Source organism: Podarcis erhardii (assembly GCF_964252035.2).
Source record: "Podarcis erhardii genome assembly, chromosome: 5".
Taxonomy (NCBI): Eukaryota; Metazoa; Chordata; class Lepidosauria; order Squamata; family Lacertidae; genus Podarcis; species Podarcis erhardii.
The window spans coordinates 23,150,751-23,176,320 of NC_138509.1; the positions used below are offsets into that span (position 1 = coordinate 23,150,751).

Below are 25,570 nucleotides of genomic sequence, written 5' to 3' on the forward strand. Positions count from 1 at the left end.
ATTTTGCCTATCTCACACAGAAAATGCTCCCTCAAAACCTTGTTTCCCAGATCAGACTGTTTGTGACTGAGAGGAAAGGGCTCCATCACAGCCTCTCTTCCTAGCCTTTTCCTCTCTTGCATGTTCCATTCCCTAATATTTCAAGTTTCCTTTTATTGTATTGTGACATATTGTATTGTCAAGTTGTTTTCAGATTTTCCTCTGCACTGTGTTTTCATGTTATTTGTGTTTTTTTTTCTATTTCTGCTGCATTTGTATTGGTTGCACTTATCCCTTTTAATATATTTTGTATGTGTTTATATCAATAATTTCTTTATATTAAAAAAAGTTTCCTTTTATGAAGCAGGAGGGTGGGGGAGCATGGTTTTAGTCTTCGTTTGTAAAACAAGTATTATTTGAATTGATTGAGAACAAGGAAACACATTAAAAAGAGATGTGTGTTTATTAATGGGGTGAGAACCAGGAAATCTTTCACTGTAAATGGGCGTTGTTTGCCAACCATAAAAGGCATTCATAAATAGAGATGATGCTCTCTGACAATAAAATAGACCTGCAGAGAGACTCGCATTAGCCAGTTGTAGCCAATCTCCAGACTGAAGCTCTTTCGGAACTTGAGGGTCCCATCTCTGCTTCTGAAGAGATGGCGACATGCTGGGACAAAGGTGCGCTCCAGCCCTCCAGTAAAGGAAATGACATTCTGTCACCAACATGATAAACCAAAGGGGCCGTGCCAAGTCATCTTTAAATAATCTGTTGGTAACCTTGAAGGCTGATCACGTCAGGTGGGAACAAAATGATCTCTGTCCCTCTGACAACCACACTGAGGAGACCCCTGGGGGGTAAGCAAGCCTTAGCAGATGCTGGATGAGACAGGGCTGTTTGTTTCTTGACACGCTATTAGTAAGCTAAACATAACTCTCAGCACTTAGAGGGATGGTGCAGGTGCAAAGGTCGGACAGCAGAACCTTCCCAAAGGTACCTTGGGAGAAAGAAACAGCTGCGCGCAGTGGCTTCAGTACGTGAGCTTCCTAATGGGGGATGTGTGTTTGTGTATAAACTGGGTGGGTTTGTATGCCAATGGCTGGGAGCCACAAGAGGGGAGACTGTTGTTGTGCTCAGGTCCTGCTTTCAGGCTTCCCATTAGGCAACTGGCTGGCCATTGTGAGAACAGGATGCTAGACTAGATGGGCCATTACTCTGATCCAGCAGACCACAACCCTCCAATGTTAACTGTCCCCCTCTGCATATAGTTTGCCTCTGAACAGGGAAGGTCCATTGAGTTGCCTGCAGACCTATTTCCCAAGCATTGATCTAAACTTAAAAATCTAGACAAGGGGCCATCACACATCTACATTACAACTCCATTAACAGTGTCTACTCAGGAGAGCCAGTGTGGTGTAGTGGTGTAGTGGTTAAGAGCAGTGGACTCGTAATCTGGTGAACCAGGTTCAGTTCCCCGCTCCTCCATATGCAGCTGCTGGGTGACCTTGGGCTAGTTACACTTCTTTGAAGTCTCTCAGCCCCACTCACCTCAAAGAGTGTTTGCTGTGGGGGAGGAAGGGAAAGGAGAATGTTAGCCACTTTGAGACTCCTTCGGGTAGTGATAAAGCGGGATATCAAATCCAAATTCTTCTTCTAAAAAAAACAACAACAGTGTCTACTCAGAAGGAAGCCCTGCTGTCTTCAATGGACCTCACACCAAGGTGAATGGGTATACAAGTCCAACAGAATATTCAAGTGCCTTAACTTGAACTAAACTTCTACCAGTGCAGGTAGCTCCCTGGGCTGAGGCTGCAGGTGTCAATGCTCCACATCTATTATTATTATTATTATTATTATTATTATTATTATTATTATTATTATTATTATTACCCCACCCTTCTGGCTGGGTTTCCCCAGGCACTCTGAGCGGCTCCCAACAGAACACTGAAAACACAATAAAACATCAAACATTAAAAACTTCACTAAACAGGGCTTCCTTCAGATGTCTTCTAAAAGTCAGATAGTTGTTTATTTCCTTGACATCTGATGTGAGGGCGTTCCACAGGGTGGGCACCACTGCCGAGAAGGCCCTCTACCTTGTTCCCTGTAACCTCACTTCTCACAGTGAGGGAACCACCAGAAGGCCCTTGGAGCTGGACCTCAGTGTCCGGACTGGACAATGGGGGTGGAGACGCTCCTTCAGGTATACTGGGCTGAGGCTGTTTAGGGCTTTAAAGGTCAGCACCAACCCTTTGAATTGTGCTCAGTATCTAAGTCCCAAGATGAGGTGACCCAGCAAATCCTGGTTCCTCGCTGCTGCTCACCCTGTTATGCCTTGAGGGAGGCTTCTCCAGGTCCCTCCACCTTCCCTCTGACTATTAGTTTTGGGTGAGCGAGGCAGGCAAGTTCGAAATAGACTCCATCCCTTGCCACTCTGGACCTAGTAGCCCTGAAGCTTTGGTCTAGAGGAGGAATGGGGAACCCGTGGCCCTCCATATGTTGTTGGACTCCATATCCCATCAGTCCCTCCCACCTGGGCCAATAGTCATGGATGATGGGAGTTGTATTGTTTAGAAGGTGACAATTTCCCCCACCTCTGCTTTCTAACAACCAGAGTTGTGCCTCCACACTGAACTGGCTGAACAAAATTTGTACACATGTCTGTTCCCTGTACCTCATCCATTGCTGGGTGCAAAGTTGTCCCGCTATTCACAGTCTGAAGAGGCTGGGTTGGGTGATACCTATTATATAGATATACAATTAGTAACCAGTTTAATTCAGCATTGCCAAGAATTAAGGCAGCATGTAGATATTAAAGTCAGGGCATTCCCATGATAAACAGCTGGTTGCTCTGAGCTTGGAAGATAGTGATACAGGAAAAATTGTATTGATTGAAGTTATTGTGCTAATGGGATGATATGGTTTGCCCCAACCCAATGATCGCATTTAGCATACCGCAGTGGAATAGACAGGGAATGTGCTCGAAACGCATACCTATATTTCATTTGGCAAACTAATGAAAAGAACTTAAAACAAACTTAAAAAATGAATCTTAAAATTAAACGTAGTCATTAATCAAATTCAGCGACTCTTTAGCAAATATTCAAACCATCAGCAAATATCTGAGAAGCAGCAAAAAAAATTAAAAAAACCTTTTCAGCTGAAAATATCCTATAAAGAGCAGAGTTTATTCCACCCAATGGAAAGCATGTTCACCAGCCAAAAACAATTCAATCTTTGCAGCCAATTAGCCTTTAAAAACCCAAGAGGCTTCGCTCAGATATCTTTGGGACTATGTGGTTTTTTTAAGAGAGAGAGATTTGGATAGTTCCTGTGATCCTTATCGTAGTGGCACTGATCAGAACATTAAGGGATGCATCATATGATTGCATTGATCTGCACTGCCCCGGGTTAATTTTTTTCATCACTCCTGCATATTGTTTCCCATTAGACTAGCCCAGCCTTCTTAAGTAGATACAGTTTGATTTATGGCAGGTCTCCAGATGTTAATCATAGCACCAGAATCCATTCATGAGCTGTCCACAAGAGTACAAGGTCAGACACACTTGTGCAGGTTTCCCACAGCTTTGGTGCCAAGTTTGAGTGGTGGAGGAGCATGTAAAAGATCATGCATCAAGAGAACAGCACAAAGGGCTCATACCTCTGGAAAGGAAATAGCAGATGAAGACCAACTGGTACATCAAGTGTTTTTACTAAACTGCAGTCTGGTGCATTATTATGATTATTATTACATTCCATTTGAGGAACACAGGGGGGTTTACAATATAAAAACACAAAAATACATAGCATATCCACATTTACCTTTCCTCCACTCTTTCTAGGCATGGTCCACAAATTAAAGCTCTGCGTATAAGCATCCTGTTTTGCTCTGGAGCAGTGTTTCCCAAACTTCAGTCTCCACCTGCTTTTGCACTATAATTCCCATCATCCCTGACCAGTGGTCTTGCTGGATGATGGGAGTTGTAGTCCAAAAACAGCTGGAGACCCAAGTTTGGGAAACACTGCAGTCTGGAGCTTTCCTCACGAAAAGCTGCTCTTTAAAACTCAATTGGAGCAAACAGCAATCCGTGGGATTGCTCCAATTCATCTTTAAAGAGTGGGTTTTCATGGGGGAAGCTTGTGGCACACACACACACACAGAGAGAGAGAGAGAGAGAGAGAGAGAGAGAGAGAGAGAGAGATGGAGCGTTAAAGCGCAGACATCTGCCTTGAAAGAGCAGGGCAGAAAGGTGAGTGTTAGCCCATAGTAACAAACAAAACACACCCAGTTTAAAAGGACATTGGTTGTTTAATTGGCCAAAGGCCTGGGAGAAGATTATGAATGTGGTACAAGCCCAGATCACTCAGAAATCAGCTTATAAGCAGGAACAGCTCAGTTCCTTGAGAAAATGTATTAATTATGAATCATGCACTTGGCTGTCCCCATGGTATCAAAGATTACTTTGATGCTTCTAAAGGAATCAGCGTGGATACCTGACCTTTTGACACCTGCCAGGACAACTGACAGATTCGGCAAATCTACCTTTAAAATGGAACGTGCACTTCAAGTGATAGTCCCCAGGCAATCAAAGGGAATAAGTCATTCTTTTATTTTTATTTTTAAGTCAACTAAAAGGAGAGGCTGTTGTGTAAAAAAAGAAAACCATTTTCCACGCTCAAGCTGTATTTTTTTTCAGCCACAAGGTGTCACAAGGACTACTGGGTAGATTGCTCCTTTGTTCCGCTCTAGATAGACTCCCCAAACATTAGAGTCCTTTCACATTCAGAGCTGCGCAACACATAGTGCTCTTTGTGATTATTAGCATTTGTGTAATTTATCGTTCAGAATAGTATTCCCATACCTGTTACCTTCTAGATGTTCTTGTCCCATGACTCCCATAATCACTCATCTTTTTGGCCATGCTAACAGGGGCTGATAAGAGCTGGCATTCCACAACATCTGAAAGACCCTTAATTGGGGGAAGCTGAAGTAATCGGGGGAGTCTGATAGAACCATAGCTGGAGGGAGGCTGGACGGGGTTTTTTTAATCATTTGCCCTTACTATGGTCCCAACCTCTCCCACGGCTGCTATGTGCCTCAAGCCATTGGCACCAGTCTTAAAAAAAAAAAGTCATCTAATGGATCCACGGTCCTAAAAGGGCAGGTTGCCAGGTTCACACATGTACATATTTATTTTTTTTTATTATTGCTTGCCAGTCAGTTCTTGCTGATATTCAGTGATTGACAGCTGAACCACTGAACCACTGGAAAAGCATTGTGTGTTGGAGGCAAGAAGGAAGTCCCATTTGTCGTCACCTGAGACTGAGAAAGTTTTAAGAAGAGGTTGTATCGATGCTGTTTTCTATTTTGTTTTACATGAAGTTATATATTTTGAAAGCTGTAAGCTACTTGTAAGGAGTTGTCCTGAAAGGTGGAGTATAAATAAATAAAATCATGATTATATAATGATGGAGAGGACCTTCCAACAGTTTGACTTCACCCCCAAAGGGACACTCCTCCATTGTCTTCCGAGACAGATGACAAGAAGAAGAAGAAGAAGAAGAAGAGGAGGAGGAGGAGGAGGAGATAGGTGTGTGTGTGTGAGAGAGAGAGAGAGAGAGAGAGAGAGAGAGAGAGAGAATACAGTGGTACCTCAGGTTACATATGCTTCAGGTTACAAACGCTTCAGGTTACAGATTCCACTAACCCAGAAATAGTACTTCGAGTTAAGAACTTTGCTTCAGGATGAGAACAGAAATCATGCAGCAGTGGCGCGGCGGCAGCAGTAGGCCCCATCAGCTAAAGTGGTGCTTCAGGTTAAGAAAGGTTTCAGGTTAAGAACGGACCTCCGGAACAAATTAAGTACGTAACCAGAGGTACCACTGTACTTGCCAGGCTGACAAGCCTTTTCACATTGCAGATAAGGTTACCTAAATGAAACTAGAAATCTATCCCCTCCCCCCCCCCCAATTTTCACATGAATTGTCATGACCCAAGTAGCAAAGCGCCTGCTTTGAATGAAGATGATCACACCTTCAATTCCTGCCCTCTCCAGGTAGGGCTAAGAATACTCTCTGCCCAAAACCCTGGACAGCCCTTGCCACTTTGTGTACACTGGACAAGATGAATCAAGGGTCTGCCTCATTAAAAGGCAGCTTCCGAATCCGTGAGACACTTTCTTCTAGGAAAAAAAAGGAAGAAAAGACTGCATATACAGTATGTAAAAGTGTCGTGGTTGTTGTTTAAACTTACACAACCGCACCTACCTCACTGGATTGTTGTACAGACGAATGAGCTGACATATGGGAAGTTATTGCAACATTCAAAATCTCTGGCCACAATGTTGATCTCTTTTTTTAACTTGCCGTGATACTGGAAAATGCGGTGATGAAAATGACTGAAATATGTGCCAGGCACATATCTGTGCATCTGTCCTCTGCCTGCCTGTGTCAGCAGCACATGTCAAAAGTCTTTTAAGCCAGAAGGCAGTTGTGCGCCATGAAGGTGTCATAAGATTAGAGTCACTAGACACTTTGTTCCGTGAGCGGCGGAAGTTCCCTGCTTCTCTTTCCACTGCATCATCCATTCAGCCTGACTGCCAAAGCCAGTTTGTTCGTGTTTTGGATGCACGAGACCTATCAATCATCCTACTGGTTGCTTAACATGACTCTCCAGATTGCTTGTTTATGACGCTGCTCCTGAACCTGAAGCATGATCAGAATGCCCACAATGCTGGAAAACATCACTCGGTTAACTACAGTAATCAAGAAACCTGATTCTCTGCATAAGGCATTGAAGTTGGCTGAAAAAGCTGTTTTGAAGCAACTTTTACAGGTAGGGAGAGAATAGGTGTGGTTATATGAAGGCAGGCACATATAGCCTGCATGAAAACTGAAGGTCCTGTCAGAAACCACAGGTGAATAAAGACAGCTTGGTTGCCATGAAGGAAAGACGACTTCCTAGCAAGAGAGGCTTTGATCGGATTGGTAATGAGTCGCAAAGGTTAGTTCTAAGCTAACAGAAAATACATTTGAGTCTCCTATTGTTGCTGATGAGATTTTACAGAGATGTGCATAAGCTAGCTGTTGTATTTTTAGTTCTGAGACTGACAATTAAATGCTATTTATGTAGCCGAATATGAAAGATTAATTATTGGGCATGGGGAGGTGTGCACTGCAAAGTCTCCAGGGCCCAAAGGAGGGCAGTGGTATCATCATTTCATCTACATGCTGAAGAATTTGGAGCAAGTTTACGGGGGCCTAGGCATTGTGGGTCTCTCAGCACATGCCAAAAACCAATTGCTGAATCTGTTCCATATGTCTTAATCCACCCCAGGGGTTCAGCAGAGAAGAGTGCTAATGCATTCATGCCCCTTTCTGCCAAAACCCTTTTAAAGTGTTGCTTGCATTTCCATTCATCCCTATTAATTATCCGCGGTATCTTACTGCAAGGTAACCTAACAGAATTTATAACACGTTGAATGGCGGGCATGTTGCCACACTGAATTTTGTTTCATCTTTGGTAGGTTTTCATGGCATTTTTAGAGATGTCTAGCTGAAAGCCTCTGTATGATCCCGTGACTATTCTCTTGATTGGATTTAAGTCAAGACTTTCTGTTGAAGTGACTTGTGGGTATTTTATACCTGAAAAGCACTGCGTATGAGCTGATGTGGAAGCTCTACCTGTAGAAGAAGAAGAAGAAGAGTTTGGATTTGATATCCCGCCTTTTACTCCCTTTAAGGAGTCTCAAAGCGGCTAACATTCTCCTTTCCCTTCCTCCCCCACAACAAACACTCTGTGAGGTGAGTGGGGCTGAGAGACTTCAGAGAAGTGTGACTAGCCCAAGGTCACCCAGCAGCTGCATGTGGAGGAGTGGAGACGCGAACCCGGTTCCCCAGATTACGAGACTACCGCTCCTAACCACTACACCACACTGGCTCTCAGTTCTGGGGTCACCAATAGATGCTGGAGCTGTCATAATGCATAACCATGCACAAACCAACCCCCCAAGTTATGAGGAAAAGGAGCAGGTAGAATAAATACCTAAGGTAGAATAAATACCTAAGGGCACATTGTACCCTGTTTTGCTGAAGCCAAGCAGATCTTGGTCTGGCCAGTGTTCGGATGGGAGATTTGTGGGATGTAACATAAGCAGTCAAGTACAACACTTCCTATTTGCCCAGAGTGGAGGTGCGGTGGGGGGTGTTACTCCACCCAGGAGGACTTCCTGTGACACCTGGGCTGGAGCTTCCTCCCCCTGCATGTGACCAGGTAGGTGGAGATGACCCTGAAAGACCCCATAAAAGGGGCTGGTCACACAGCCATCTTCCTCTTTTAACTCTTCTTCTTCTTGATGCCGTCATCTCTTGATACTGATGTATTTTGCTGTCTGCTGGTTCTCAGCCATCAGGACATGGGCTCATTCCCATATGGGATGAACTCAAACCCTTTTCTGTAACTCTAAGCTAAAGCCTGCCTTCAGGGATCCAACTGTGAACTGAACGTAAGTAAACTTCTTATTACTTTTAAAAGAAGATTGTTGTGTCTTTATTCTTTTTAGGAGGAATAAAAGGGGACTTACTGTGGGATGTAAACACAGGAGCAGTCAATGACAACATTCCTAGAGTGTACATGTTAGAACATGGGGAGGGATGTCTGTCCAGCAAGCAGGTAAACTTCCTGGGGACGGACTTCCTCCGCATGTGACCAGAGGTGGGTGTGGCCTCACCTGTGCAGGTAATGATAAAAGCACAGGGCAGGCAGCCACTCTTGTCTCTTGCCTCTTGCCTCTTGCCTCTCTGCCATCTTCATCTTCTGAAGCAGCAACATGCCCTCTTGGCTCCCAGCCAAGAGAGGACAGTAATATCTTGCTACAAGATAGATTCTAACTGCATGTAACCTTTTTAAGCCTGCCTACCTTCTGGGATCATATTGTGAACAGAACGTGAGTAAACTCTTTTATACTTTTATAAAGACTGTGTCGTGTCTTGTATTTTAAGAGGGAACAAAGGGGAAATTACCAGAGTAATTATTATAGAGGTTCTAGCGAACCTGTGCAAGCGTTACCGTTGCGAACTTAAAGGGGAATGTCTATAAACTCTGCTGATATTTTGGGAACTTGTTAGTACAAGTTGGATAAGGATATAATTAGTCAATATATCCTCTCCTGCACCCCAGAACATTCCCACAAAGGGTTATTGGCCCCAGTATTGCATATTTCTGCGTATTTTTGAAGGATTGCGTTGGATTGTGATTTTGAGTTGAGTAGTATTTTTCTGAGTTAACTTCCTGGTAAGCACATGGTCCTTTGTTCCATTGTGCAGTGGGGATTAAGCACCCCCCCCCTTCCCTCAGAGTTCACAGTGACCCAAGGCAGTGAAGAATTGTTTTGAATTTTGAGATTTTTGAGATTTTGATTTTAAAATTTTGAGAAATTTTGAAATTTTGAAGAATTTTCAAATTTTTGGATTTTAAGATGGCTAGAGCAGCTTTTGATAGTGATGCAAAGCTAGGAATGCCTGTGCTGAATGAACACAATTTCATACACTGGAAGCAGCGCTTGATAGCATGTTTAGATTATAAGCACATTTTGGAAGCTTTAAACCCTCAACCTACGGGATCGTCTGAGGAAGCTTTACCCAAGATAAGTGCTTGGAAACGCATGAACAGCGAAGCTAGACACATAATTTTGAGTGGACTTCGTGATGAGCAGCTATCATTAATAAATAGTACAGATGATGCATCTCAAATCTTAAGAGATATTGAGCGCGTGTATGGAGAATCTAGCATAAACTGCTTCAGAAACTTGGTGTGTAAATTAACCAGAGTGAGGATGAATTCAAAAGAGGAATTCACAGAGCACATCAACAAGTTCACTGAGATTATTCAGAGAATTGATTTGACTCCCAAAGCTTTTGATGAAGATACAAAGATAGCATTTTTGTTGTCATCACTTGGACCACGCTTTAGCGCATTTGTAAGTTTGATGGATCATAGACAAGGTCTGACTTTTAAAGACTTGATTGGTTATTTAAAAGAAGAATGCAGAGATAGAGCTGAATCTCCAGTGAGAAATGCTAGAAGCAAAGACAGTAGTTATGCATCTAGGCAATTTACAAAGTCCAAAGAGATGCCTAAGAAAGTGATTTGTTTCAATTGTAACAAAGAAGGACACATTGCAAAGAATTGCAGGGCTCCTAAAGCCAAGAAACCCCACCCCTTTCAGCCAAAAGGAGAAAAGAAGGGGAAATGTGAATGCACATGGCTACTGCAAGAAAGGAATTTAACTGTCCAGAATCGTGAGAATAGACGTAATAAATGGATAATTGATTCAGGTGCCAGCTCACATTTTTCATATAAAAAGGACTATTTTAATGAGATAAATGATGAAGAAGGATCTGAAATTGAGATTGCAGATGGCAACATTGTTAAAGCAAAAGGTGCAGGTTCCATGAGTCTGAAATGCAATATAAACAATGAATGCATTGAGAACACAATCTCTAGAGTTTTGTATGTACCAGAGCTGAGCTGCAATTTAATCAGCGTGTCCACATTGGACAAGAAAGGTTTCCAGATCACATTTGGAAATGGAGAATGCAAGGTGACTAGAAATGGCAAAGTGTTTGCTCAAGCAGAGCTAATCAATGGTGTATATGAGCTTGATTTTTCAGAGAATCAGTCTGCAAAGGTGGCACATTCCAGCCAGAAGGATGAAGCAGATCTGGACCTGTGGCACAGAAGGCTTGGACATAGAGACACCAACGTCATTCTGGATCTACAGAAAAGAGATCTTGTAAGAGGTTTGCAGGTAAAGCAGAGCAACAAAGCTCCAGCAAAGTGCATAAGCTGTATTACTGAGAAGGCTGTAAAACCTTCATTTCCACGTTGTGCAGAACAAAGAAGCAACAAAGTGCTTGACATAGTGCACACTGACATATGTGGACCCATGAGTGTTCCCTCACTGGGAAAGAATAGATATATTTTAATATTTCTGGATGACTTTTCAAGATTTTGTGTTGTGTATTTCCTCAAAGAGAAGAGTGAGACAGTGGACAAGCTCCAGGAATACATTGCCATGGTCAAGAATAAATTCCAAAGAGCTCCAGCTGTGCTAATGAGCGACAATGGAGGTGAGTACTGCTCAAATGAAATGCAGGCTCTCCTGGCCAAGGAAGGAATTGCACATGTAACCACAATTCCTTACACACCACAGCAGAATGCCATAGCTGAGAGAAAGTTTAGGTCCATTATGGACATGACAAGGTGCATGCTAAAGGATGCATGTTTGCCACAGAAGCTGTGGGCCGAAGGAGTGTACACATCGGTCTATTTGCAGAATAGACTGCCAACTAAAGGTGCAGAGCGCACACCATTTGAACTTTGGCATGGGAAAGCTCCCAATCTGTCGCACATACGTGTGTTTGGAAGTCCGTGTTACTTCCACGTGCCCAAGGAACACAGACACAAGCTTGACTCCAGGGCAAAAGCAGGTATCCTTGTGGGATATGCCTCTGGAGGCAAAGGATATAGAATTATGGACTTACAAACTGGTAAGACAAATGCATACCATGCGGTTTATTTTGATGAATATGGAAAAGTAGACACTAAGAACACTGTTGTGGATTCTTCCGATAAGTCAGAAAGGACTCAAGAATTTGTATATTTCCCTTTTGAGACCCCACAAAGTACTAATCTGCCTTCGAGTGTTACAGCACCCCCTACAGGCGACACAGAGGACCAGAACCCTGGCAGCACCAGAGACGAAGATGAGGACTCAGATGGGGACATGCCTGCGTTGGAGGAGGATGAGGAAGCTGATGCGGTCGCAGAACCAGAGGTCAGGCGCTCGTCCAGAACCAACAAAGGTGTCCCACCATTACGGTTGTCCTACTTTGCAGGGTCGGCGTTTCCACAAGAACCTTCCACTTGGGAAGAGATACAGGAGATGCCAGCTGCAGAAGCCAGTCTCTGGAGGAAGGCCGCGCAGGAGGAGATGGATGCACTGCATCAGAACAAGACCTGGACACTCACTGAGCTGCCTCCCGGTAAGAAGGCCATTGGCAGTAAATGGGTTTTCAAGGTTAAGAAGGGGTCAGAAGGAGAAGTGCAGCGCTACAAAGCTAGACTTGTAGCACAGGGATTTTCACAGCGTTTTGGTGAAGACTATGATGAAGTTTTTGCACCAACCGTGAGGTACAGCAGCGTAAGAATGCTTTTAAGCATTGCAGCCTCCAAGAAAATGAGAGTGAAACACATAGACATTGCTACCGCTTTTCTACACGGGCAGATTTCTGAAGAAATCTATATGAAACAGCCCAAAGGTTTTGTGAAACCACATGAGGCACATTTAGTGTGCAAACTGCAGAAAGGACTTTATGGACTTAAACAGGCTGCTAGAGCCTGGAACCAGAAGTTGCATAAAATGCTGACGCAACTTGGGTACAAGCAAGGCGACGCTGACAAGTGCTTGTACAGTAAGTCAAATAATGGACAATTCTCATATATCTTAGCATTTGTTGATGACCTGATTATTGCCACAGCAAGTGAGAAAGACTATACACAGATAGTAAAACACCTTAGCAAAGAGGTGGAGGTCAAGGAGCTAGGAGATGTCCAGTACTACCTCGGGATCCAGGTGGAAAGAGAAGAGGACGGCTCATTTCTTCTCAGCCAAAGACAGAAGATCCACGAGCTGATTGAGCACATGCAGATGCAAGACGCACATCCAGTTGCTACACCGATGGCTACTGACTTCCTGAAGAATCAGCAGGATTCGAAGCAGTTGCCAGACAACAATGACTACAGGTCGGCGATTGGTAAACTTTTGTATTTAGTTACCACATGTAGACCTGACTTAGCAAATGCTGTGGGGATTCTTAGCAGAAAAGTGAATTCTCCCACTGAGCATGATTGGGCAGGTGTAAAGAGGGTGGTGCGATATTTGAAGGGTACCATGAATTGTAAATTAAGGTTACCAGCCGTCAGAGACCCTAAGTTGGTTGGGTATACTGATGCGGATTGGGCTGGGGATAATGCTGATTATAAATCAACAAGTGGTCATGTTTTCATGTTTGGTGATGGACCTGTTTCATGGGGCAGTTATAAACAGAGCTGTGTAGCATTATCTTCCACAGAATCAGAATACGTTGCAGCAACAGAAGCCTGCAGAGAGATCGCCTGGCTTGATCAACTCATAAAGGACTTTGGGTTGGTGAGAAAAGGGCCTGTCAGCTTGCTAGAGGACAATCAAAGTTGCCTGAAGCTGACGCAGAGTGAGAAGTTCCTGGCCAGAACAAAACACATTGGGGTTAAATACCACTACATACGCCAGATGATCCAGGATGGACTTGTGGAACTATCCTACTGCAGCACCCAAGAGATGACTGCTGACATCCTGACGAAACCCCTACCAAGAGAGAGTTTCCAGAATCTACGTGTCAAGCTGGGACTCTGGGTGGTTGAATAAAGTTGTTTATGTTTTGTGTATGTTGTATTGCCTGAGAAGGGGTATGTGGGATGTAAACACAGGAGCAGTCAATGACAACATTCCTAGAGTGTACATGTTAGAACATGGGGAGGGATGTCTGTCCAGCAAGCAGGTAAACTTCCTGGGGACGGACTTCCTCCGCATGTGACCAGAGGTGGGTGTGGCCTCACCTGTGCAGGTAATGATAAAAGCACAGGGCAGGCAGCCACTCTTGTCTCTTGCCTCTTGCCTCTTGCCTCTCTGCCATCTTCATCTTCTGAAGCAGCAACATGCCCTCTTGGCTCCCAGCCAAGAGAGGACAGTAATATCTTGCTACAAGATAGATTCTAACTGCATGTAACCTTTTTAAGCCTGCCTACCTTCTGGGATCATATTGTGAACAGAACGTGAGTAAACTCTTTTATACTTTTATAAAGACTGTGTCGTGTCTTGTATTTTAAGAGGGAACAAAGGGGAAATTACCAGAGTAATTATTATAGAGGTTCTAGCGAACCTGTGCAAGCGTTACCGTTGCGAACTTAAAGGGGAATGTCTATAAACTCTGCTGATATTTTGGGAACTTGTTAGTACAAGTTGGATAAGGATATAATTAGTCAATATATCCTCTCCTGCACCCCAGAACATTCCCACACTTACCTTAGTGAGGACCTCACTTGGGAAATCAACATAGGTGGTCAGAAAGGCCCAACAGAGACTCCATTTCCTCAGGGTCTAGCGAAAGAATAATGTTAAACAACAATTGATGAACTCCTTTTACCGGTCCACAATAGAAAGTGTCCTTTCATATTGTATCACAGTGTGGTATGCTGACCTGACAGCCACAGACAGAAAGTCTCTACAGAGGGTGGTGAATACAGCACATGATCTCATGGGCTGTCCCTTGAGTCCGCTCAATGACATTGCAAGGGATAGTTGCCTTAGGAGAGCGAGAAAAATTCTCAGTGATGACTCACACCCCGCCACCACCTCTTTAATCTTCTACCCTCAGGCAGGAGATATAGAAGTATAATCAGCTGTACCAACAGGCTAAAAAATAGCTTCTATCCATGAGCTGGTAGGCTGTTGAATGGAAAATAACATAGCGAAATTGACTTGTGAGGTGGTATGTTGTTCAATAAGAGATTGAGTGTTGTGGGTGGGGGAGGCTCATTTAATTTCATTGTACACGGGTTGTGACAATAAAGGTATTATTATTACCAGGAACAAAACCCAATCAGGACAAAGCCAGATTGGATTGCTTAAGTAAAGAGATTCAAACAACTCTACCAACTAGCTTCCTGTTATATGCTGGGGAATATATTCTGCTGCTGTCTCACAAGCATGAGTGAGGAAGGATAATATTTAATCAATATATCCTCTCCTAGTATCCACAACATTCCCACAAGATTGCCTCGGAATCCCATGTGCATTGTCTTGAGCTTCATGAAAGAAGAAATATGGAGTATAAGACGTAGTAAATAAAAATAAATAATACTCCACAGTCATGGGTCAAGGTCTTTGCCAACATTGCTGATGGCGATCCTCGGTTGGATATATGTAGATGCAGTGAAATTTTTCGGAGGGGAAAAGTTAAGGCTAGAGGGGGCAGCTTGTGAGGGTGATGGGGGGTGACTTTGTGACATCACAAACATCACACCTCCCTCCCTAAGCTGGACAGAAGCTTCCTGGGCTTTGGGGAGGAGGCGCCAGGCCTCCAACAAGATGCTGGAGCCCTCCTTCTCAAACCTGGTTTTCGGAAGGTGGTGGGAGGCTAGCCTAGTCTCACTAGTCTACTGACTACACACCACTCACTTCCACCCTGTATTCCCTTGCCTGGAAGTAAGCCCCATTGAACACATTGCACTGCCTGTCTGTATCTTGAGTCTGTTTCCTCCATTCCCTGTCCAAGAGGACCTAGTACAATTGCTTTAAAATAATTATTCCTCTTCTTCACCACCCCACTCCCACGTAAAGGAAAAAGACATTCTGGGCCCAGTGAGAAAGAAGAAGTCAGCTCGGAGATGAATGCCAAAATGTACTGCCAGATCCTTAAAAGGATGAAATCTTTATTAAAGACATTAAGTACAGGAGGAGCCATTAAGGAAATGGGTATTTTGAAAGATATCAACGACCTTAACTTGATGAATCATTAAGTGTCCTTACACCAAAGCGTTTCCCCCGTCTGCCGTGCAAGGGGACGGGCGAGGTGGAATCCTTAACAGCTGCACTGCCAGGGGCTACTATGTTGTCCGCCTCCCAAAAGCACAGGAGCCCCACTAGAAGAAGGTTGGCAGCCCCTTGCATCTGCCTTGCTTTCTGAGGTCACTCCATCTCTGACTTCGGGATTGTCAGGCTGATCTTCAGGTTGTCCTCAGGATGGGACTTTCACTGGGAAGGTCCCCAAAGAGTTCTCCTCTCTCTCTCTCTCTCTCTCTCTCTCTCTCACACACACACACACACCCCAGGCTCGGGACCTGCATTTTATCCATACTCTGGAAGCCTGAGAGAGAAAAGGGGGCAGGATCCTAAGAGCTCATGAGCCCCCTGGTTCCTGGTGGGGTGAACCATATCACTGGGCTGCAGGACAAATAGAAGCAGGGTGAGGCCTTGCTGGGTTAGTAACCAGCCAGCATTAGCAATGAAGCAAATGAAGATGGGGATGGATTGAAGGGGAGTAGGCCAATGGACTTAGTAAACCTGAGTCACAGAAGAGCTAGGCAGTTTTAACACCAGGTGTCAAAAAAGGTTATTTATGTATGCTACTACTGTGGCCCTTGTTTCGTTAGCCCCAACATGGAAAATGAGTGAGGTCCCAACTAAACAAGAATGGCAACTTAAGTTGACAGAATATGTGCAGCTTGCAGACTTAACATATGAAATAAGAGAACAAGAAGAACATACGTTTAGAGAAGATTGGGCAATGTTAATTGAATATATGGGAAATAACTGTGCTCAGCTGAAAACGCTGGCAGCATTAAGATAAATTCAATAGTGTAAATAAGTTTTGATGGATGTACTAATGGAATACTGAATGGTTAGCTTACCTAAAATATGCAGGGATTTATGATATGTAAAATGAACCATGGAAACAGAAGATGGGAAGTCATTGATGTTTTAAGGGTTTTTAAGTGAGTATTCTAAGTTGTAAAACAGAAAATTTAAGAAAATTATATTTTTTAAAAAAGAAGAAGAGCTAGGCAGTTAACTACGATTGAGTATTGCACTGCACTATTAGTGCCTATGATGGTGGGTCTCCTCAGTGGCGTAGCGTGGGGGTGCCAGGGGTGCCGGCCGCACCGGGCGCAACTTGGGCAGGGGCGCACTCGCACTAGCAGCTCTCTGCCCCTACTAAAATCCACTGGTTAGGGAGCCCGCGCTCGCTCGACTTGGCGAGGAGGTCGCAGAAGGGGGAGAGCAAAGCCTTCTGCCGCTGGCAAAAAAAGGAGAGGAAGCCGGGCGGGCGGGCGGGCTGGCTGGCTCGCGGGGGTCTGGCTGCGCTTGCTGCTGCCGTTGCCGCTGCTGCCGGGCTTTGACAGCTTGGCGAAGCGGAGGGAGAGGTAATTGCGTCTCTCTTTCCACTGGCCGCCTGGGTAGTGAGCCGAGCGGAGCAGGGAGTCTGGCGAGGGGGCGGGAAGAGACTTTCCCCCCTTTTTCCCACCTCGCCTGGTCAAAAAGGAGAGCGGAGTCTCCTCAGGGTGCCCTCAGGCAGGGCAGGGCAAGGCAAGCAGAGCGAGGAGGAGAGAGAGGGGAAGGGGGGGGAGCAGCCAGGAAACGACGCGGTGTGGAGGGGGAATCAATTAAGGAGAGAAGCCTCGCTGCTGCTGCTGCTTGGGAGAGTAAATTACTGTACTTGCCTTGCCCCGGGTTAGGGGGCGCAAATTATTTGCCTTGCCCCGGGTTGGGGGGCGCAAATTACTTGCCTTGCCCCGGGTGCTGATAACCCACGCTACGCCGCTGGGTCTCCTCCCAGCTCTTGATACAGAGTGCTTGAATCAAGGGTTCAGTCTGGTGACCTCATGTGTGACCAAACCACCCAGACCTGGTCCCTATAGCTGGTTCCATAGCTGGTTCCATCCTGGTTAGGCATGGGTTTCTTGGTTAGATGCCTGTAGGGTTTCAAAGGCTCATAAACCTCTTCAATGAAGTACGCTATGGTGTGGGAGGTTATAGATTCTATCGTGTGGGAAGTGGTAGGTTGTGATCCTGTCAATCATATGGATGAATGTCAAGGTCTAAAAAAATGTAATATTTATATATTATAACATAGGATTAAATAATTTAAAAACATAACAAAAAGAGATCTATGGCTAGTGGCCAAAAGAATGTACAATAATAACCAGATAGTCTTAAGCGGCTTCACAACACTGCAATGTATAAAATGCCCTAAATATGTTGTAGAATATCTGTGCTGATATTTATGTGATATTACATACCATGTCTGCATTGCAATGTTGTGAAGCCACTTAAGATTATTTGATTATTATTTGTCACCAGTTGTAGACCTATTTTTTCTTCTTGATAAAGATCTAAAATTATCTCATACCTCTGTGATTAGATAGGTGAATAGATAGAATTTAAGCCAGTGTGGTGCAGTAGCTAGAGTATTTGGCACAAAAAAATGAAGTTCACAAAATGTTGACTCAGCTCTGTAGAAGATGCTTGCAGTCACCTGCGGCCACCAGGAGTTAACTCCAGGTGACTATGCAAAACTTTACACTCTTAAAAGTTGATGTAAAAAGTGAGGGGGGGGAGGGATAGGAAGCTGGGAGCACTCAAATTCTGCTCAATTACTTCAACCCATCTTTTTTCCAAATAGCATTGCATTCATTTCCTTTTTTTCCCTCCCCCCCCTCCCATGTTACTGGAGCTTGGTTATTGGAGCACAGTGAAGAGTGGGGAAAGGCGTTTTTCACCCTTTCACCTTTGTAATGGTCCCAATCATTATGGGCTTTGAAAAAGAGAAAAGAGTGCCAGAAATCTATAAACAGAACAGTGACCCCCACTTCCAGCTTAAAGCAAGGGCAGCAGTGGTTTAGTGCTAATAAATCATCCACATCTGCAAAAAAAACCCACACACATTTATTTTGTCTTTGGACTGCAAATGAATAATGTAAAATAATGTAAAAATGGAAGGGCTAGTTAAAAAAAATATTACCCAGTAGTTTTTACCATTTTAGTTCCAAAGATGTTACAACATTTTAAAAATCTTACAGAGCATAGTCCATTAAGTGCTGAAATGGCTAAAATGACCAGAAGAGTCAGAAATCAGGAAAACCAAAATTTTAACAAGGAATGGGGGAATTTTATAACTTATCTTAAAGACCATTGTAAACAGTTAAAATTGTTAGTAGGATTGGAATATCACTTGTAGTTTAAGGCTGATTCCGGACATAATGGAAAAGGTAAAGGGTTTGGATTATCATAAAAGATGCGGGAGGAATTGATTAATAATAGGACCTACATAGGGAAGGGTGGAAGTCCAGGAGATTCCTTGGAATCTTGTTTTTATTATTTATGTTTGATATATCTCTGTAAAATTTTAAGTTGAAAAATTATATATATATATATATATATATATATATATATATATATATATATGACATGCTATTTTGCCTCCAATCAGCTTGCGGCCCTTTGTTAAAATGAGAATTTTGGCCTGTAAGCTTCCCCGCATTGATATTTCATTCCAAAATACTGCAGTGGCGCCTTCAAGGATAGTCGCATTGCAAAGGTACCCTTTGTGTTGCCCACTCAATGAAGTCCACGTACAAATGACTCATCCACCACAGCTGTAACCAAATCGGCTGATCTGATTTGTCCAGAAGGCTAAATTTATTATGCCCCTCTTAGCAAATGTAATCCCAGCTTCTCCTTGCTAATAATAATAATAATAAATGTCGCTTTTGGTTCCCTTGAGACTGGAAAAGAGACCTTTGCATTTTCCAGACACAACCCGTCCTCTTCCACCCCTCCTTCCAGCTCGGACAGATTCCATTTTCGTGATGGGAAATGGCTTTATCTTTGATTAAAAGAGGGACTAATCAAATAGAGTGCATCGTCAAGCAAGGGCCAAGATTCCAATACTCTTGGCTGCCCACCCACAGCAGTAAGGCAAAGTCAATGTCCCTCTTCGTACTGCAGCCACAAAACCCATTACTATTCATTGCGGATGTGACCTGCATCTCAAATAAAGGAGAGCGCCCTTCAGCTAGGTTCCTCTTTTATACATTATTGGTTTTGTCTGTAGAGGACCTCTTTTTAAAAGCCCCATGACAACTTAATGCATCCATCTAAGACCTGCAGACATTGACTCAGGTATGGGGAACCTGTGGCTCAACTACAACTCCATCGTCCCTGCTCATTGGGCATGCTGGCTGGGGCAGATGGGAGTCGGAGTACAGTAGCATCCAGACAACCACAGGTTCCCCATCCCTAATTAAGATTGGTGTTATTTTTCTAGAAAAAGAGGTGCCAGAACTCACCATAACTCTTAAAACGGTATTGGCACCCACCTGAGAGATGCCAGAACTGAGTTCTGGAGAATTCTGGCTGAAAAAAAGCTCTGGTTAAGAGGATAAGAGATCCTTCTTGATGAGAGACACTTTTGTAAAGATGTAAAGATACAAGCTGCCTTAGAAATGGATGGATACAGTGACTGGCATTTGTTCTTTGTTTTTTAAAAAGGATCAGACAAATTCATGGAGGGTGGCAGCTACAAAAGCTGCTAAACAGACTCTTGAGCTGAAATATTGCTTAGGGGTTTTAGTTGGGGCAGAGTTGTTGCTGCTATTATTTTGTGAATCTTTATTTTGTATTTTTATTATGATTTATGTGGAAATGGTTCAATTTGGTTGTGTACTTTTTGATGTTTCATTCATTGCGGATGGCTATTTTTGTAGTGTTTTGAACTGTCTAACTTTTTTTCATGCTGTAAGCTCCTTGAGCATGGTTTTAACTGTGGGAAGGCAGTGTACAAATGAAACGGTATTTGCACATAATGAATCTTGTCTCTGATATTTATTCATACCTTGCCTTCCAGTTCAAAGAATTCACAAGGAAACTTCCAGTCACAAAACAAAAATAAAAGCATAGTTACCAAATATGCAACCAGTAGAAGCAGCTAGTAAAAACAGCAATAAAATGGCGGTAACAGTGCTTTAAAAACCACTTCCTTGTTCATTAAATGCCTGGGTAAATAAAACAGTTTTAACCTGGAGTCCACAACACAAAAAGGTAGAAACCAGGGGAACATCTCCGGAGGTAGTGATTCTGCATCCGGACTGCCATTATAGAAATGGTTCCATCCATCCGCCATCTCCTATCTAATTCCGGGACATACACTCTAAAGCTAATCTAAGTAAGCAATTTCACATTGAATCAGGCATTCCTTTGTGTACTTATGTCATAGTTGTGTCCTGATCATGCGGTAGAAATGTTCCTGGACTGTTCCACTTCAAAATGGGGGGGGGGCATATGTTTTGATGCGTGCGCGCGCGCGCTCTCTCTCTCTCTCTCTCTCTCTCTCTCTTGCACACACACACACACACACACAACATCCTCCCCACAAAGAAGGCTAGAAACCTTCTTCATGGGATCTTGCCTGCTCTGGTCAAGAAGCAATTGACACAAGGAAAGCAATTCAGTCTTGCAATCTCCCAACTGCAACAAGACGGGACACCAGCCAGCAGGAACTGCACCTCATGATTCTGCAGTTTGGCACAGATGAGCTTTTAAGACTAAACCAGCAATGACAAACTGGTAGCTGCCAAGCCACCAGGTCTTATTGGGCGCATAGCAAGCTTACCAAACTTTACTCAGGGGTTCGGTCAGGGGTCTCTATTTGGATTTTGCATAGGACATCTCAGCCAGGGGTATATACATGCGCTACACAACTCAAACCTAATGACACACAAGGGGGTCAGATCCTCTGACAAAGTCTCCATCCTGCCATGGAACTTGTAGGGCAGCTCACTGAGAAAAGACATTTGACCATCCCAGCTAAATGTTAGTTTTGTTTCTAACACAGCAGCCTGCTACTGCCAATGGGATTCCCTGGTCCTTAATGGGGTAACTGTGCCCCTGAAGGACCAGGAGCACAGCCTGGGAGTCATTTTGGACTCACAGCTGTCCATGGAGGTGCAGATCGATTCTGTGTCCAGGGCAGCTGTCTACCAACTCCATCTGGTACGCAGGCTGAGGCCCCACCTGCCCGCTTGGACTACTGTAATGTGCTCTATGTGGGGCTACCTTTGAAGCTGACCTGGAAAGTACAACTAATCCAGAATGCAACAGCCAGACTGATGACTAGGAGTGGCCGCCAAGACCATATAATACTGGTCCTACATTGGCTCCCAGTACATTTCTGAGCACAATTCAAAGTTTTGGTGCTGACCTTTAAAGCCCTAAATGGCCTTGGCCCAGTATACCTGAAGGAGCGCCTCCACCCCCAACGTTCAGCCTGGACACTGAGGTCCAGCTCCGAGGGCCTTCAGGCAGTTCCCTCCCTGTGAGAAGTGAAGTTAGAGGGAACCAGGCAGAGGGCCTTCTTGGTAGTGGCGCCCGCCCTGTGGAATGCCCTCCCACCAGATGTCAAGGAAATAAACAACTACCTGGCTTTTAGAAGACATCTGAAGGAAGCCCTGTTCAGGGAAGTTTTTAATATTTGATGTTTTAGTGTGTTTTTAATATCCTCTTGGGGAGGCCCGGCCAGATGGGCGTGGTATACATAATATATATTATATTATATTATATTATATTATATTATATTATATTATATTATATTATATTATATTATTATATTATAATAATAACCACTGCCTTTCCTGCTGGCCTCAGCAGACTGATAACACAAATAAAGATGGTCTGGACTCCATACTAATGCCAAAAATTGTACCACCGGCAGGGTTAATGAGCTTCAACAGCATTTCTCAAAGTACTTCCTTGAATTAGCCTAGTCATAATTCTGCAACATCAAGGCATTATCATTTATTATAGATAGTATGCAGATGTCAACCTCCTTGGCATTACTTAGGATCGGTGGCCTTATGTGTCTTCTCAGTGCTCCATGGAACTCAGTAAGACTTGTATATAGCTTTATTTGGGCTAACTTTTTTACATGTTACTTTGCTAAACTTTTGCTTTGTGGAGGTCTGGTGGCTATAGGTAACTAATAAATGAATCTGACAAACTTCTTTTTTTTTTATTGGTTTTCCTTTAGTACTCACAAATGTATCTTTACATCGTAACTTTACATCTCGCAATTATACATATTCTTGTTTTCAAAGTAGGTTCATGATTGTTATGATCATAGATCGGCAAACATTGCTGTACACAAAGAAGAAGAAAAGAAAAAAAGAAAAAAGAGCAGGGAAAGAAAAAAGATGTAATTTTAAACTGATAATATTCTTCATAAATAAGTGAATTCCTGTCCTGTCTCTTGTATTTTGTACCAATAAACCTATTACCTATATCCATCAATTGTCTTTTTATTTATAATGTTTTCATATATATCAGTTTCCCTTTTGAAATTATTATCCACAGAAACTACTCAAATGCTGTCACCATTTTTAAATTGCAGCAGTTACTCTTCAGGTATTCCTTAAAACAATTCCAGTTTGAAACAAATTCCTGTTTGGATTTATCTTTGATTCTTTCTGATAAATAGTCTAACTCTGCATACTCTGTTACCTTTTGGATCCAATCAGATCAGGTGGGTATATATCTACTTTTCCAATGGGTAGCTATTATAACCCTTGCAGCTGTGGTGGCATACAGAAAGATTTTCCTTGTTTGGGGGGGGGGATATCCAAACCAGTAATACCTAATAAGAATGATTCAGGGGTTTTTGAATATTCACTTTCACAATTCTTTTTAAGTCCAAATATATGTCATTCCAAAATGGTTTAATCTCCCTGCATGTCCACCACATATGTAATGTATTCCCGCCAGGTTCTCCACATCTCCAGCAGTTACCAGAGAGATTTTTATACATCTTTGCAAGTTTACAAGGTGTCAAGTGCCATCGATAAAAAACCTTTTGGAAGTTTTCCCTTATAGTTTAACAAGACATAAACTTCCAATTTACACTCCAAAGTTTTTCCCACTGAGACATCTCTATAAAGGTAAAAGTAAAGGTACCCCTGCCCGTACGGGCCAGTCTTGCCAGACTCTAGGGTTGTGCGCTCATCTCACTCTATAGGCCGGGAGCCAGCGCTGTCCGCAGACACTTCCAGGTCACGTGGCCAGCGTGACAAGCTGCATCTGGTGAGCCAGCGCAGCACACGGAATGCCGTTTACCTTCCCGCTGTTAAGCGGTCCCTATTTATCTACTTGCACCCGGGGGTGCTTTCGAACTGCTAGGTTGGCAGGCGCTGGGACCGAACGACGGGAGCGCACCCCGCCGCGGGGATTTGAACCGCCAACCATACGATTGGCAAGTCCTAGGCACCGAGGTTTTACCCACAGCACCACCCGTGTCCCTATTGTGGCCCAAATCTTGGGCCCATCTAATCATCGTTGGTTTGACCTTCTCCTTGACTTGCCTGTCAAGGAGGAGTCGGTATACTTTCAAGAGGGCCCTAGTTTTTGTCCTAATTACGTAAGTCTAACTCAAATCTTGAACTTTATTGAGCAAAGCCTTCCCCTTTGTCCACTTTAAATCTCTCAAGTAATTGATAATATTGGAACCAATCAACAACATATTCTCTTACTTTTCAATTTTTTTCAGCTTTAGTTGGTTCTCTTCTTCTTTCAGTAATATGTGGTATGTCTGCCAGTTTCCTTCTGTGTTTTTCCTTTTACCCGCTAGTGCTTTCATTGGTGATATCCACCTGGGCATCTTAGGTTCTATAAGATCTTTATATTTTTCCCAGATACAAGGATTTCCTAACAATATGATTCAGGAAGTTTTGATGTACTTTTACTTTCCCATATGCTAGGTACGCGTGCCAGCCGTACCTATTGTTGTGTCCCTCTAAGTCGAGCAGTTCTGGATTTTGGTGTGTACACCAGTCTTTTAACCATGTTAGGCAAGCTGCCTCGTAATACAGTCTTAGGTCTGGCAGGGAGAGGCCCCCTCTATTTTTAATATCCATTAAGATCTGATGCTTAATTCTGGGCCTCTTCCCCTGCCAGATAAACTTTGAAATAGCTTGTTGCCATTTCTGAAGGTGGTCCGTCTTGCCCAGTATTGGGATCGATTGGAATAGAAAAAGTAGTTTTGGCAGAATGCTCATTTTTATGACTGAGATTCTTCCTGTAAAGGATAGTTTAAGTCTGGCCCAAATATCCAAATTTCTTTTGGTCTCCTCCCAGGTTCCTACATAATTATCATGAAATAGGTTAATATTCTTTGAAGTTAGCCAGACGCCCAAGTATTTTGCTTTTTGACAGATTTTCAAACCAAACATTTTTCCCAGTTCTTCTTTTTCTTGGTTTGATATGTTCTTAACCAGTAGTTTTGTTTTAATTTTATTTCATTTCAATCCTGCTCCTTCACTGAAGTTTTGTATTATTTCCATTATTTTTGATAAGCCCTCTTTTGGGTTTTCTGTCATTATGAGCAAATCATCAGCGAATGCCTTTATTTTATAAGACTTATCTCCTTTGATTTGTCTTTCTTCTCGTATTCTTCTATTTAAGATTTCCAAAATCAAAATAAATATTAGAGGAGATAAGGGGCAGCCTTGACATGTGCCTTTGTTAATTTGGCATTCCTTCGAGATATTGCCATTAATAATTATTTTGGCTTGCTGTTCAGCATATATGGCACTTCTTCCTCTACAAAAAATTTGTCCAAACTTCATATTTTCCAATAGTTCTTTCATAAATTTCCATGAGATGTTGTCAAATGCTTTCTCAGCGTCAACTAACATAATCACCAGAGGTTTGTCTATTTTAAGGTCCAAATACTCTAATACAGCATCTTAAAAAGCAGAGACATCACCTTGCCAACAAAGGTCCATATAGTTAAAGCTGTGGTCTTCCTAGTAGTGATGTATGGAAGTGAGAGCTGGACCATAAAGAAGACTGATCGCCAAAGAATTGATGCTTTTGAATTATAGTGCTGAAGGAGACTCTTGAGAGTCTCATGGATTGCAAGAAGATCAAACCTCTCCATTCTA

At 43.2% G+C, this 25,570-nt stretch overlaps 1 long non-coding RNA gene across 4 annotated transcripts; it reads right to left on the bottom strand.

The window, feature by feature from the left end:
• Window positions 1–423: 423 nt before the first annotated feature.
• Window positions 424–14,398, bottom strand: LOC309341636. 4 transcript variants are annotated; one of them, XR_014156477.1, is made up of 5 exons: window positions 3,805–4,590; window positions 3,461–3,700; window positions 2,657–2,723; window positions 1,878–1,926; window positions 424–675 (listed from the first exon to the last, which is right to left on the bottom strand). It is a non-coding gene; the product is annotated as an uncharacterized lncRNA (long non-coding RNA). The 4 variants fall into 4 exon arrangements; XR_014156474.1 differs by lacking the exon at window positions 3,805–4,590 and adding an exon at window positions 14,106–14,398 and having other exon boundaries at window positions 1,878–2,723; window positions 3,461–3,645; XR_014156475.1 differs by lacking the exon at window positions 3,805–4,590 and adding an exon at window positions 4,845–4,954 and having other exon boundaries at window positions 1,878–2,723; window positions 3,461–3,645.
• Window positions 14,399–25,570: the final 11,172 nt, after the last annotated feature.